Raw genomic sequence first — 14,434 nt, forward strand, 5'->3', positions numbered from 1 at the left:
CCCGCGCCGTCCGGCCCGCCTCCGCCTCCACCGGCGCCGGATCCGGCCAGATCCGGCCGTCCCCGTCCGCGCCGCGCCCTCTCCGACCCTCTCCGGCCGCCACCATTCCATTCTCCGGCGAGAGCTCCGGCTCCGCCTCGGTTCGCCTGCCCGGAACCCTAGATCGAGGTTGACTTTCCCCCCTCTGTTTTCTGCTAAGTCCCGAATTTATCACTTTATGTTGCTCTGTTCTTCGTGTCATATCTCATTGCATACTGCTCCGTTTTGCATGCATGATATATTGAAATGTTCATCAGGAGATGCTATTCATTTTGTTACATTGTGACCTGCTCGTTTGAGTTCATCTTGATGCCTAAATCGTCGTTGCAAGAGTGCTATATGTTGTTTACTGCTGTTACTTATCAGAACTTAATGTTTTGTTATTTTTGTTGCATTTGATGTGTGCATCTTATGAGCATGAGCTCTACATGTGTTTTGATCTATGCCATGCCATCTTTACAGAGGTGCTTGCCATGTATTTTTGTGATCTATGTGGTGACTAGCGCAAGCATGCAAACTAGGCTTCGTGATGTTTCTGTTTTCAGGGACATAATTTTGCTGTCTTTTCCTGCTGTTATTTTTATGCCATGTAAACTTGATGCTACAGTGAGATCCATGCTTATTTTGAGATACTTCAGTAAGGATGTTTTGTAGATATAGTTGAGCTCTATCCATCAATGCCCCTGTTTGCAATTATGGATTTCCCTAGTATGTCTCAATCTTGCTCTACTTTTGCTATAAAATGTTCCTGCCAGAATGTTAACATGATATTCAATTTTGCCAAGGTTGTTGTAGTTGATCCATACATGCTATGAACTTGCTCTTGCCATGGTTAGCTTTATGAACATGCCATCTTGCTGTAGGTATGCTTGTTTTGTCATGAATTGCTTTGTGATGAGTGAATCGAGCTCACATGCCTTCATAATTCTGTTAATGTCGTGCTCTGTTTTCTGCCAAGTCTGAAACCTGTTAACGAAACTTGCTATGTTTACATGGGTGCCATCATATCTTCTGTGCCTTTTTGGCGCATGATCACTAAGGGACTTTTGTTCTATGCATTTAGTAGATTTATGCCATGCCTTGTTTTGATATGATAAGTTCCTGTAGCATGTGTTTGGCTTGCTCTGAACATTGCTACCTGATGCTGTTTCAGCCATGTTCAGTATTTTCACCAAGTCTGTGAAGCTGATATCTTTTGCACTTTTGCTATGCTTGTTTGAACCTGTTATTTTGTGATCTAGCTATAGCTCAGTGTTTATCTTTTGTCAAGCATTTCTTGTAGATCACTTCCATATGCTTTGTTGCTACGTTGGGGTGTTGTAGCATAGTTACTTGATGTATTCTAAGTGGCATCATGCTGTTAATCGCAGAATTGTGTCATTCTTGTTTTGCTTGCCATTTGCAAACCGTGCATCCGTTTCTGGTGATCTTTATATCGATTTCGACCGAAATCATATCATCTTTCCAGTGGCATACTTGGTTTGCCAAGTTGATGCCTTGTTCATCTTTTTCCGTCCGGAGCACGCATATGCATCGCATATCACATCTCGCATATCATGCATGTATTGCATCATGTTGCTTGTGCATTTCCCGTGAGTGATTGTTGGTTCTTTTGCTTGTGTTCTTGCTGTGGGTAGAGCCAGGAGACGAGTACGCTTACGAGGAACCTGTTGAGACCGCTTACGAGGATCAAGCTTTCGACAACTCTGAGAACCTTGCAGGCAACATGACCATACCCTCGAAACCACTTCTATCTTTGCTTTGCTAGTTGTTCGCTCTATAGCTATGCGGCGCTACCTACCACTTGCTATATCATGACTCCCATATTGCCATGTCAAGCCTCTAACCATCCTTTCCTAGCAAACCGTTGTTTGGCTAAATTACCGCTTTTGCTCAGCCCTTCTTATAGCGTTGCTAATTGCAGGTGAAGTTGAAGTTGGTTCCATTTTGGAACATGGATATGTTGGCATATCACAATATCTCTTATTTATTTAATGCATCTATATATTTGGTAAAGGGTGGAAGGCTATGCCTTATGCCTGGTGTTTTGTTCCACTCTTGCCGCCCTAGTTTCCGTCATACCGGTGTTATGTTCCCTGATTTTGCGTTCCTTACGCGGTTGGGTGATTATGGGACCCCCTTGACAGTTCGCCTTGAATAAAACTCCTCCAGCAAGGCCCAACCTTGGTTTTACAGTTGCCTACCTAAGCCTTTTCCCCTTGGGTTTTCGCGAGCCCGAGGGTCATCTTTATTTTAACCCCACGGGCCAGTGCCCCTCTGAGCGCTGGTCCAAACTAGAGCCCTTTGCAGCGCCACCTCGGGGAAACTTGAGGCCTGGTTTTAGTTGTATGGACTGCTCATCCGGTGTGCCCTGAGAACGAGATATGTGCAGCTCCTATTGGGATTTGTCGGCACATTCGGGCGGCTTTGCTGGTCTTGTTTTACCATTGTCGAAATGTCTTGTAAACCGGGATTCCGAGACTGATCGGGTCTTCCCGAGAGAAGGAATATCCTTCGTTGACCGTGAGAGCTTATAATGGGCTAAGTTGGGACACCCCTGCAGGGTATTATCTTTCGGAAGCCGTGCCCCCGGTTATGTGGCAGATGGGAATTTGTTAATGTCCGGTTGTAGAGAACTTGTCACTTGACTAAATTAAAATACATCAAACGTGTGTGTAGCCGTGATGGTCTCTTTTCGGCGGAGTCCGGGAAGTGAACACGGTTCGGGTTATGTATGAACGTAAGTAGTTTCGGGATCACTTCTTGATCATTTCTAGTTTCACGACCGTTGCGTTGCTCCTCTTCTCGCTCTTATTTGCGTATGTTAGCCACCATATGTGCTTAGTGCTTGCTGTAGCTCCACCTCATTACCCCATCCTTTCCTATAAGCTTAAATAGTCTTGATCTCGCGGGTGTGAGATTGCTGAGTCCTCGTGACTCACAGATTCTACCAACACAGTTGCAGGTGCCGACGATACCAGTGCAGGCGACGCAACCGAGCTCAAGTGGGAGTTTGACGAGGAACGTGGTCGTTACTATGTTTCGTTTCCTGATGATCAGTAGTGGAGCCCAGTTGGGACGATCGGGGATCTAGCATTTGGGGTTATCTTCCTTTCATTTGGATTTGACCGTAGTCGGTCTATGTGTGGATTTTGGATGATGTATGAATTAATTTATGTATTGTGTGAAGTGGCAATTGTAAGCCAACTCTCTTTATCCCATTCTTGTTCATTACATGGGATTGTGTGAAGATGACCCTTCTTGCGACAATACCTACAATGCGGTTATGCCTCTAAGTCGTGCCTCGACACGTGGGAGATATAGCCGCATCGTGGGCGTTACATTGGAGTTGAGGTCGGTGGAGCTCCAGGGGGCCCACGAGGCAGGGGGCGCGCCCAGGGGGGTAGGGCGCGCCCCCTACCCTCGTGCCCAGGGTGTGGGCCCCCTGGCCTTGATTCTTTTGCCAATATTTTTTATATTTTCCAAAAATAATCTCCGTGAAGTTTCAGGTCATTCCGAGAACTTTTGTTTCTGCACATAAATAACACCATGGCAATTCTGCTGAAAACAGCGTCAGTCCGGGTTAGTTCCATTCAAATCTTGCAAGTTAGAGTCCAAAACAAGGGCAAAAGTGTTTGGAAAAGTAGATACGACGGAGACGTATCAACTCCCCCAAGCTTAAACCTTTGCTTGTCCTCAAGCAATTCAGTTGATAAACTGAAAGTGATAAAGAAAAACTTTTACAAACTCCATTTGCTCTTGTTGTTGTAAATATGTAAGGCCAGCATTCAAGTTTTCAGCAAAGATTATGAACTAACCATATTCACAATAACATTTAGGTCTCATGTTTACTCAGGTCAATGGCATAATCAACTAGCGAGCAATAATAATAAATCTCGGATGACAACACTTTCTCAAAACAATCATAATATGATATAACAAGATGGTATCTCGCTAGCCCTTTCTGAGACCGCAAAACATAAATGCAGAGCACCTTTAAAGATCAAGGACTGACTAGACATTGTAATTCATGGTAAAAGAGATCCAATCATAGTAATACCCAATATAAATTAACAGTAATGAATGCAAATGACAGCGGTGCTCTCCAGCTGGTGCTTTTTAATAAGAGGGTGATGACTCAACATAAAAGTAAATAGATAGGCCCTTCGCAGAGTGTCGGAGTAAATGGCCACGGGTAGCCTAACCGACTCCCCCTGGCTCTTTGAAAAATTATCAGGCCGATCGGGCCTTCAAGCATCCAAAACACAGGGCCGCCTTCCCCTGGTCGGCTATCTCACAGGCCGACTATCGGAAGGCGACCCGACCTCAAAAACCTTCTAGAAGATAACCATAAGATGGCCGACTCCCAGAAGCCGGCCATAAGTAGACCGACTCCCAGAGGCCGGCCATAAGAAGACCGACTCCCGGAAGCCGGCCACAAGAAGACCGACTCCCGGAAGCCGGCCAAGACTGCACCCACATAACGGTGATGAGACAGGGCGTGGCCACAGTACAGCCTGCCACCCCCGAATCCCGGAGCATGCATGGCCACAGTGCGCCGTATAGGTCAGCCATCCCCCGTCCGGCGTGGCACTGTTGCCATATTGACCGTGACGCCACCCACGACAGGCGCCAGTACGGCCCGCGGGCGGCGGGCCCCTTCAGCCAGAGAGACGCTCGAAGGTGGCCAGGCCTCCCCTAGTCGGCCTGGGGTGTAGCCGGCTCCCAATAGCCGGCTACCTTCCTCCCTCGAAGTATGTGCATCATTAAGGAGACAAGACGAGGTGAGGCTACAGTGAGAGCCCGCCAGGCGGCGGCACTGTAGCCATGCTTACCTCGACAAAGCCCTCGTCATCAAGGGCGAGGCAATAGTAACCAGCCACCGACAAGACCCCCAAGCGGTGGGGCCGGCCTGTCGACCAAGAGGCCGGCAGCCGGCGGGCCCCAACGGCCGGCGAAGAAGCCGGCGAACCGAGACACTGACGGCTGGGACCCGCGCCTAGCCGGATTACCATTGTATCGCTGGGGGGTAGGCTTATATAAACCCCCAGGGCACCCATGCAAAGGGTTGATCTCTGAGATAGTTTTAGACACCACGTAGAGAGAAGAGGAGAGCTAGCCTTGCCTTTCTTCTTCCTCCAGCCAAACAGCTCAAGGAGCACTTGTAGCTACTTGTGTTGATCTAGTGATCATGCGGAGACCCTGCAGAGCAGGACTAGGGGTGTTATCTCCACGGAGAGCCCCGAACCTAGGTAAGATCCGTCGGCGTGCATGTCTTCGCCTTATCCCGTTTCTAGGCACCGGCGATGTCTTACTGGCTCCCATAATGATAAGCCACCCGTTGGCATATGTCGGACCTACCACCCGACATTTGGCGCCCACCGTGGGGCCAGGTGCACCGTCGTTTGGAGACCTGTTCTAGACGGGAACCCTTTTCCTCCCCCGCGAGCATAGCCAGCCCGCTATGCCCGATGGCGCTTGCCCCGACGACGCCTGCGCGGCGAGCTGCCTCGCCGATCTTCTTGGCCAAGCTCGCATCTCCGATGAGCCTGCGTCCGACGCGGGCACAGACTGCCCCGAGAGCCGCCTCGTCAGCCTCCTCGACCAGCTTCACGTCTCCAGCGAGCTTGCTGTGGACTTGGAGTCAGTCGGCTCCACCGACCCGATGCTGGTCGACTCCGACACGGCATCACTTGACGCCTCCCCACCAACGTGGTGATCATCGACGACCCTCTCCCTCGAGCCGACAGTGGCAGCAGCGCTGTCACTGAGGTGCTGGTCATCAGCCACGGCGCCGTCTCGGGCGAGAACGCCCACGACGCCCTACAAGCGGCGCTGCACGACTTGTCCGTCCCCATCCCGGCCGACACCGACGCCGAGACACTAGAGGCATGCGACCTCGCCCTCGTCGCGGAAGGCCAGAAGATAGCATCCATGAGACGCCTCACTGAGGCTCACCAGCGCGAAGTCGACCGCGCCGCCTTCGGTACGCCGCCTCCTGGCGGGCCGAGCCGGGCCGGCATCGTCAAGAAGCGCGGCGCGACCATCGCCAGCATGCTGGGAGCAGACCGCCCAGTCTACGCCACGCCACTCGAGAACCTGCGTGCCGCTCAGGCGGCCGTAGACGAGCTGAACGGGCTGGAGGCTGATGAGCTCCTCTACATGACTAGACGCATCCAGCAGCTGATCGACGCGGCCGCAGAACGGCATGAAGCCGGTGCCCGCGCTGAAAGTCCTCCCCCACGCCGAGAGCACGACACAACATCCCAGACGCCGACTACAAGCGGCGCCCGCGCAAGAAAAGACAAGGAGCCGGCTGCTAGCCGCAGTCGGACTCGGCTCACCATCGAGCGCGACGCAGAAGGCCGCCCTGAGCTGTGGAACGACAAGGCAATCCGCCTCCTCCCCCGCCTCATGGGGAGAGATATCCCACCCCGCCGCCTGTCACGCATCCGACTCTCGGTGACCGACTAGGCCACCGTGAAGGAGTCGGCGAGAATGACGCCTGCCACCGGATCGACCGCCTAGCGCGATCCTTGGCGCTAGAAGAAGAAGATGATGTCGGCCCGCCTTGCTTTGGCCCCCGCATCCACGACAAGCCCTTCCCCAAAGGGTTCTCACTCCCAAGAGACACGCCAAAATACAACGGCTCCGTGAAGCCGGAAGACTGGTTGATCGACTACTCCACCGCAGTCAGCATAGCAAACGGCAACAGGCGCGTTGTCGTGAAGTACATCCCGCTCATGCTTCAGGGCACGACACGCACCTGGTTGAACAGCCTCAAGCCCTACAGCGTCAATAGCTGGCTAGACTTCACGGAAGTCTTCGTCCGCAACTTCACCAACACATACAAGCGGCCTCCCAAGCCCCGCCAGCTCTCCTTGTGCGTCCAAGGGCCCAGCGAATCAACTCGCGACTACCTCACGCGTTGGGCCGAGCTCCGCAACTCCTGCGAGGGGGTGCATGAGGTTCAAGCCATAGAGTACTTCACCGCCGGGTGCCGAGAGGGCACCCTCCTCAAGCACCGACTCCTCTGCGACGAGTCGACTACCCTCGACGAGCTGCTGATCATAGCAGACAAGTACGCCACGGCCGACTCTTCGATGAAGACCGAGCTTCGAGTGGACGCCTCTGGAAAGGTGCTCGCTCCGGCTCCCAAGACGCCGGCTGGTGACTCCAATCGACGCCCTTACCAGAACGACAGCAAGCGCAAGGCCCCTATGCCGCCTTCCACCAGTCGGCAAGTAGCCACCGTCGAAGACGAACAGCCCGAAGAGCGGCCCGCGCCTAAGAAGAAGGGCGGTAGGCCAGCTTGGCAGCCGGCTTTCTCCTACGAGCAAACTCTTGATTCCCCCTGCAAGTTCCACAGCGGCGCGAAGCCGTCCAACCACACGACCCGGAAGTGCCATTGGCTCACGCGGATCTCCAAGGGCGAGGGGCTGCTGCCGCCTCCACCTCCTGGCCCGCCGCCTCCAGCCCCTCAGCAGCCGGCTATTCGGCCAGCAGTCGGAGCTATTCAAGATGAGTTCCCAGATGAGCACGCCGCCTACGTCGTCTTCACAAGCCAAATTGAAGACAACCGCAGTCGCGCCGACAGCACCAAGAAGTCAACGCGGTCGCCTCTAGCAACCCCGAGTTCATGCATTGGTCTGAGAAGCCTATCAGCTGGAGCCGGGCCGATCACCCAGAGGTGATGCCATCTCCCGGCTCTTATGCATTGGTGTTGGACGCCACCCTCGCGACAGAAAGGCGAGCTGCCCGTTTCTCCCGTGTGCTGATTGATGGTGGAAGCAGCATCAACATACTGTACCGCGACACCATGGAGAAGTTGAACCTCAAGACGAAGCAACTCATGCCAAGCCGGACTGTGTTCCATGGCATCGTACCCGGCCTGTCCTGTTCCCCAATCGGCAAGATCAAGATGGATGTTCTCTTCGGAGACAAGGATCACTTCCGCCGAGAAGCGATCTGGTTTGAAGTAGTGGATCTAGAGAGCCCTTACCACGCATTGCTTGGCCGACCTGCCCTGGCCAAGTTCATGGCTGTGCCCCACTACGCCTACCTCAAGATGAAGATGCCGAGTTCAAAGGGGATCATCACCATAGCCGGAGACTACAAGAAATCCACCGAGTGTGCTGCAGCCAGCAGCCGGCTGGCCGAGTCCCTCGTGATTGCTGAAGAGAAGAAGATGCTGGACCGAGTCGTCGCCATGGCTGGCAAGCAGCCGGCCCTGTCCCCCAACCCCAAGGAATATGATGCTCAGGGATCCTTCCAGCCGGCCAAGGAAACAAAGAAGATACCTCTGGACCCGGAGAACCTGGAGAGGTTTGCTGTCATTTGTGCAAACCTGGACAGCAAATAGGAAGGCGAGCTCGTCGACTTCCTCCGTGAGAATCGGGACATCTTTGCATGGTCCCCAAAGGACATGCCGGGTGTTCCGAAGGATTTCGCCGAGCACAAGCTACACGTCCGAGCGGACGCAAAACCAGTCAAGCAACCTCTTCGCCGACTGTCAGAGGAGAAGAGAAGGATTGTAGGAGAAGAGATAGCCCAGCTCCTGGCAGCCGGCTTCATTATGGAGGTGTTTTTTCCAGAATGGCTTGCCAACCCGGTCCTGGTGTTGAAGAAAAACAATAAATGGCGTATGTGTATAGATTACACCAGCCTCAACAAAGCCTGCCCCAAAGATACGTTTGCCCTACCACGAATCGATCAAGTGATAGACTCCACAGCCAGATGCGAGCTGTTGAGTTTCTTGGATGCTTACTCAGGCTACCACCAGATCAAGTTGGACCCAGCCGACCGCCTGAAGACCGCTTCATCACACCATTCGGAGCTTTCTGCTACCTGACTATGACATTCGGCTTGAGAAACGCCGGTGCCACTTTTCAGCGTTGCATGCAGAAATGCCTCCTCAAGCAACTCGGCAGAAATGCCCACGTCTATGTAGACGATATTGTGGTGAAGACGGAGAAGCGCGGCACCCTGCTGGAAGACCTCAGAGAAACATTTGCCAACTTGCGCCGATTTCAGATCAAGCTCAACCCTGAGAAATGCGTGTTCGGAGTACCAGTCGGCCAGCTTCTAGGCTTTTTGGTCTCCGAACGCGGCATCGAGTGCAACCCAGTGAAGATCAAGGCCATAGAGAGAATGGAGATTCCTACGAAGCCGAAAGACGTTCAGAAGTTTACCGGGTGCCTGGCCTCCCTAAACCGCTTTATTAGCCGGCTAGGAGAGAAGGCTCTCCCCCTGTACCGACTCATGAAGAAGTCCACCCACTTCGAGTGGAACGACCAAGCAGACCAAGCTTTCCACGAGTTGAAGAAGATGCTGACCACGCCGCCTGTCCTGGCAGCGCCGACTGAGAAAGAGCCCATGCTCCTTTACATTGCCGCGACTAGCCGAGTGGTCAGTATAGTCATCGTGGTCCAACGCCCAGAAGAAGGCCGGGCTCAGTTAGTCCAGAGGCCGGTATATTATTTGAGCGAAGTACTGTCCACCTCGAAGCAAAACTACCCGCACTACCAGAAGATGTGCTATGGAGTGTACTTTGCCGCCAAGAAGTTGAAGCCCTACTTTCAAGAGCATCCCATCACGGTCGTATGCACTGCCCCACTTGCCGAGATCATAGGCAGCCGGGATGCATCCGGCTGGGTGGCTAAGTGGGCCATTGCGCTGGCTCCTTACACGATCTTCTACCAGCCCCGCACTGCCATCAAGTCCCAAGCATTGGCCGACTTCCTTGTCGACTGGGCCAAGACCCAGTACCTACCGCCAGCTCCCGACTCCACTCATTGGCGGATGCACTTCGATGGATCCAAGATGCGCACCGGCTTGGGAGCCGGCATCGTCCTCACCTCTCCCAAGGGCGACAAACTCAGATACACACTGCAAATTCATTTTGCCGCCTCCAACAATGTGGCCAAGTACGAGGCGCTCATACACAGGCTCCGGCTAGCCAAAGAGCTCAGCATACGCCGGATCCTGTGCTATGGCGACTCGGATTAGGTAGTCCAGCAGTCATCTGGTGACTGGGACGCCAAGGACGCAAACATGGCGAGCTATCGATTCCTCGTCCAGCAAATCAGCGGATACTTTGAAGGATGCGAGTTCCTCCAGGTGCCACGGGTCGACAACGAGCAAGCAGATGCCCTGGCACGGATCGGCTCCACCCGACAAGCTATACCAACCGGCGTCTCTCTCCAACGCCTCCTCAAACCGTCTGTCAAGTCATCTCCAGAACCAGACTCCATCTTCGTACCTCCTGCCCCTGATGCAGTCGGATCCGACTTGGGGAACCCAGCAGGAGGCTCGGGGACTTCGACAGGCGGCCCGGGGACTGCCGTAGTCGCACCCGGCTCGGGGACTTCAGAACCCGGCCCGGGGACTGCAGCAGTCGGCCCGGGGACTGCAATGACACAACAGGCGGTGGCCGACTCCAACTCTTCACCACCCAACCCACCCACCCGGGTCACAGTAGTCGTACTGACAATAGAAGAAGTCACAGCTCCATCATGGGCCCAGCCCATCCTCAACTTCCTAGTAAACAGAGAGCTGCCGACTGATGAGATCTCGGCAAGACTAGTTCAACACCGAGCCGGAGCATACACAATAATAAACAGAGAACTTGTTAAGCGTAGCGTCACTGGAGTCTTCCGGCGCTGCGTCAAGCCAGAGAAGGGCATAGCAATCCTCAAGGATATCCACCAAGGTGAATGCGGCCACCACGCGGCCTCAAGATCACTTGTCGCCAAAGCTTTCCGCCATGGTTTCTTCTGGCCGACTGCTTTGGAAGACGCCAAGGAATTAGTCAAATGCTGCAAAGGGTGCCAAGTCTTCAGCTCCAAGCAACACCTGCCGGCTTCTGCACTCAAGACCATCCCCCTCACCTGGCCCTTTGCTCTCTGGGGGCTGGACATGGTGGGCCCATTCAAGATGGCACGCGGCGGCATGACACATCTGCTTGTCGCCGTGGACAAATTCACCAAGTGGATTGAAGCGAGGCCAATCAAGAAGCTGAACGGGCCGACTGCCGTGACATTCATCGCAGATATCACCACTCGGTATGGTATACCACACAACATCATCACCGACAACGGCAAGAATTTTGCCAAGGGAGCACTGGCATGTTTCTGCGCGACACAGGGCATCCGACTGGACTTAGCGTCCGTTGCCCACCCGCAGTCAAACGGCCAGGTCGAGCGAGCAAACAGCCTCATCCTCTCCGGCATCAAGCCCCGACTGGTCGTACCACTGGAGCGTTCGGCCGGCTGCTGGCTCGATGAGCTGCCGGCTATCCTATGGAGTCTGCGTACTACACCGAACAAGTCAACCGGCTTCACCCCTTTCTTCCTTGTATATGGTGCCGAGGCTGTCATCCCAACTGACATCGAGTACGACTCGCCTCGGGTCACCATGTACACGGAGGCGGAGGCCAAGGAAGCGCGAGAAGACGGTGTCGACCTGCTGGAAAAGGGCCGGCTGTTAGAACTCAGCCGGTCCGCCATCTACCAGCAGGGTTTGCGCCGTTACCACAACCGGAAGGTCAAGCCAAGATCCTTCCAAGAAGGCGATCTTGTGCTCCGGCTGATCCAGCGAACAGCCAGCCAGCACAAGCTCTCGGCCCCTTGGGAAGGCCCATTCGTCATCAGCAAGGCCCTAGGCAACGACTCCTACTACCTGATCGACGCACAGAAGCCGAAGGCACGCAAGAGGGATGATTCCGGAAAGGAGTCGGAACGACCATGGAACGCCAATCTCCTGAGAAGATTTTACAGTTAAAAGCAGTATGTATCACGCTACCTTTTGTATTAAGTACAAGACAACGGGCCCCCCGAGGCGCACTCGGGGACTACCCTCTTTTATCTATGAATGACGAGTGTCATACCTATGAATGTACTATTACATTTGATTTTCTATCTGGCACCGGGTTCGACCAGTCGGCCCGGGGACTTGCCGCCTTGAGTTATATTAAAGTTCTACCTGCAGTCAGACAAGTAGTGTGTCGGCACCCGAGCCCTCTCTTATTGACAGTCGCAGCTCAAAGAACCGACTGTCCGACTGGCAAGAGCCAAAGGCAGGAAAGGATGCCCACACGAAAAACGGCTAAGGACTAACGAACCTATATAACACAAGCCGGCCTCCCACCACACCTACCGGCTATCAGAACAGCCGGCTGGCCAGCTTCCCATTCACTTTGCTACAATCCAAGAAAGCTAGAGTACTTGCCCTCCCAACCGGCCAAGCACTTCTCCAGCCACAGACTGCAGAGTAGCTGTCCGGCTGGGAAGGCGGCGACCAAGGGAGGGCGGCAAAGGAAACAACCAAAGGATGAAAAGCAAGAACAATGGGAAGCCAAACACACGCATGATTATATTTACACAAAAGGCCTTCAACAGGCCGGCAGTCAACATAATTTGAATACACCCCCAGTGGGTGGAACTGCGCAAACTTAACAAAATATTGTTCGAAGAGCAATAAACAGGAAAGCAAAGGCGGCGGATCAGACTAAGGGCACAACAGGCGAGCCGGGCTGGTGGTGGAGATGGCAGTGCCGGCTGGAGGAGTGGCCGGCTGGCGAGTCTCGGCTTGATCATCGCCGGCTGCAGGCGGCGCGCTCGCACGCGCCTCATTGCTGGAGGCACGATCAAGTTGAGGCTGGCCGGTTGCTCCACCGTCTGGCACGGCGTCTTCACCATCCTCTCCCTCCTCCTCTTCGCCCTCGTCGCTGGAGTCGATCTCCTCCGCCGAGTCCTCACCATCCGCCGGGTTCAGCCCGAACCACTCCTCCGGCTGAGCAATGCCGTTATCATCCACCTCAGGAGCAAAGGCGCTGGTGTCGGTGTAGTCGGCGATTGCCGAGGCGCGCTGGATGATAGCCGGCCGCACCGCCTCCAACTCCTCATCACTCTCCTGCTGCCAGGTGGCCAGCTGGTCCTAGCTCAACTCGGGATACCAGGCTTTGACGAACTCCAGCGCCCGCCTGGCGCTTGACCGAGCTGCAGAAGCCTTCCAGGCCTCGAAGCGGCCAACCGCTACCTCCAGCCAGTCGGCAGTCCGACTGGGGGTACGGGGAATCGCCTCACCAGGACAGAGGGCGGCCAGCACTTGCGCCCCAACGCGCTGAAGACGGCGGAGCATGCGGTGAGCCGGCCGGAGGCGGGCTTGGATCGCCAGAAGCTGCTCCTCAAGCGACCGACGAGCATTCGGCGTGATCTCCACACCGGCTTGCCTTCGTGCCTCGCGGTGGGACTCGACGACCTGGTTGGTGGTGGTAGAGTAACCAAGGAAGTACTCTGCACAAGAGAGAAAGAAAGAGAAAAAACACAAAGTCAGAGAATGGACCAAATGGCAAGCGGCAAGCAAGAAACAAAGAAGAAGGCGGCCTACCGTCAACCAAGTCTTCGATCTGGCCGTAGCCGCTGATCAGCGATTGCCTTGCCTCAGCCCCGCTCGCCGCCTCGGTCTCGTAATCGGCCTGGAGGGCGGCCTCGTTGTCTTGCACCGCCTTCAGGGCCGCCTTGTGGCTCTCCTCCTGGTCGGCCAGCCTCTTGACCAAGCGGTCACGCTCCTAAACCAAGGCGTCGAACTCGGCTTCCTTGGCGCGAAGGGCGGTCTGGGTCCCACCCAGCTGCTCCCTCAGGCTGGCATTGGCCTCTACAGATATGGCAAAGAAGAAAAAAGCAATAAGAAAGAAGTCTCCAGGAAAGATCCGACCCGACTGCTCAGCAGTCGGCCCGAATCTCGGGGACTACACCCAGTGGGTGCGCTGACGCGCCCCCACGTGAGATAAAAGATGAAGCACTTACTCCGGCTCTTAGTTAGATCAGCGGTCTTCTGGGTCAGCTCCCAGGCTTGGGAGTTGAAGGCAGCCGCGCGGGGAGGTTATGGTAGTCCTGCAAATCGGACAGAGAAGCGAACAAGAGCAAGATAAGCAATCAAAGTCTACTAAGAAGTTCCAAGCCGCCTGCTCAGCAGCCGACTCGGAACTCGGGGACTACACCCAGTGGGTGCGCTGACGCGCCCCCACAGAAGAAATCAAGATCAAGAAACAGAAAAGCGGGAAGACTCACCCGAATGGCCGCCCATGTCGCGAGGAACTCGTCATTGTACTGCCTCAGCACGGCGGCCTGGGACTGAAGCCGGTTCCGGACTTCTTGCGCCGCCACGTTCACCACGGCCGTCCCACCACCCGGCGTCCATCCCGAGCTGGCGCTGGCTGTCTCCAGATCCTGGGTCGACGAGCTAGAGCCCGCGGCCTTCTGTGGGTCCGGCGCCGAAGTCGCCTTCCCCGCACGCTGGTGTGATGGCGACCGGACCACCAGGTCCGTCTTCGAAGCCGGCTCACCTCCAGCCGGCCGCACGGGCGGCGCGTCAAGTCGGCCGCCTTGGTCCG

Source organism: Triticum aestivum, chromosome 4D (assembly GCF_018294505.1).
Source record: "Triticum aestivum cultivar Chinese Spring chromosome 4D, IWGSC CS RefSeq v2.1, whole genome shotgun sequence".
NCBI lineage: Eukaryota > Viridiplantae > Streptophyta > Magnoliopsida > Poales > Poaceae > Triticum > Triticum aestivum.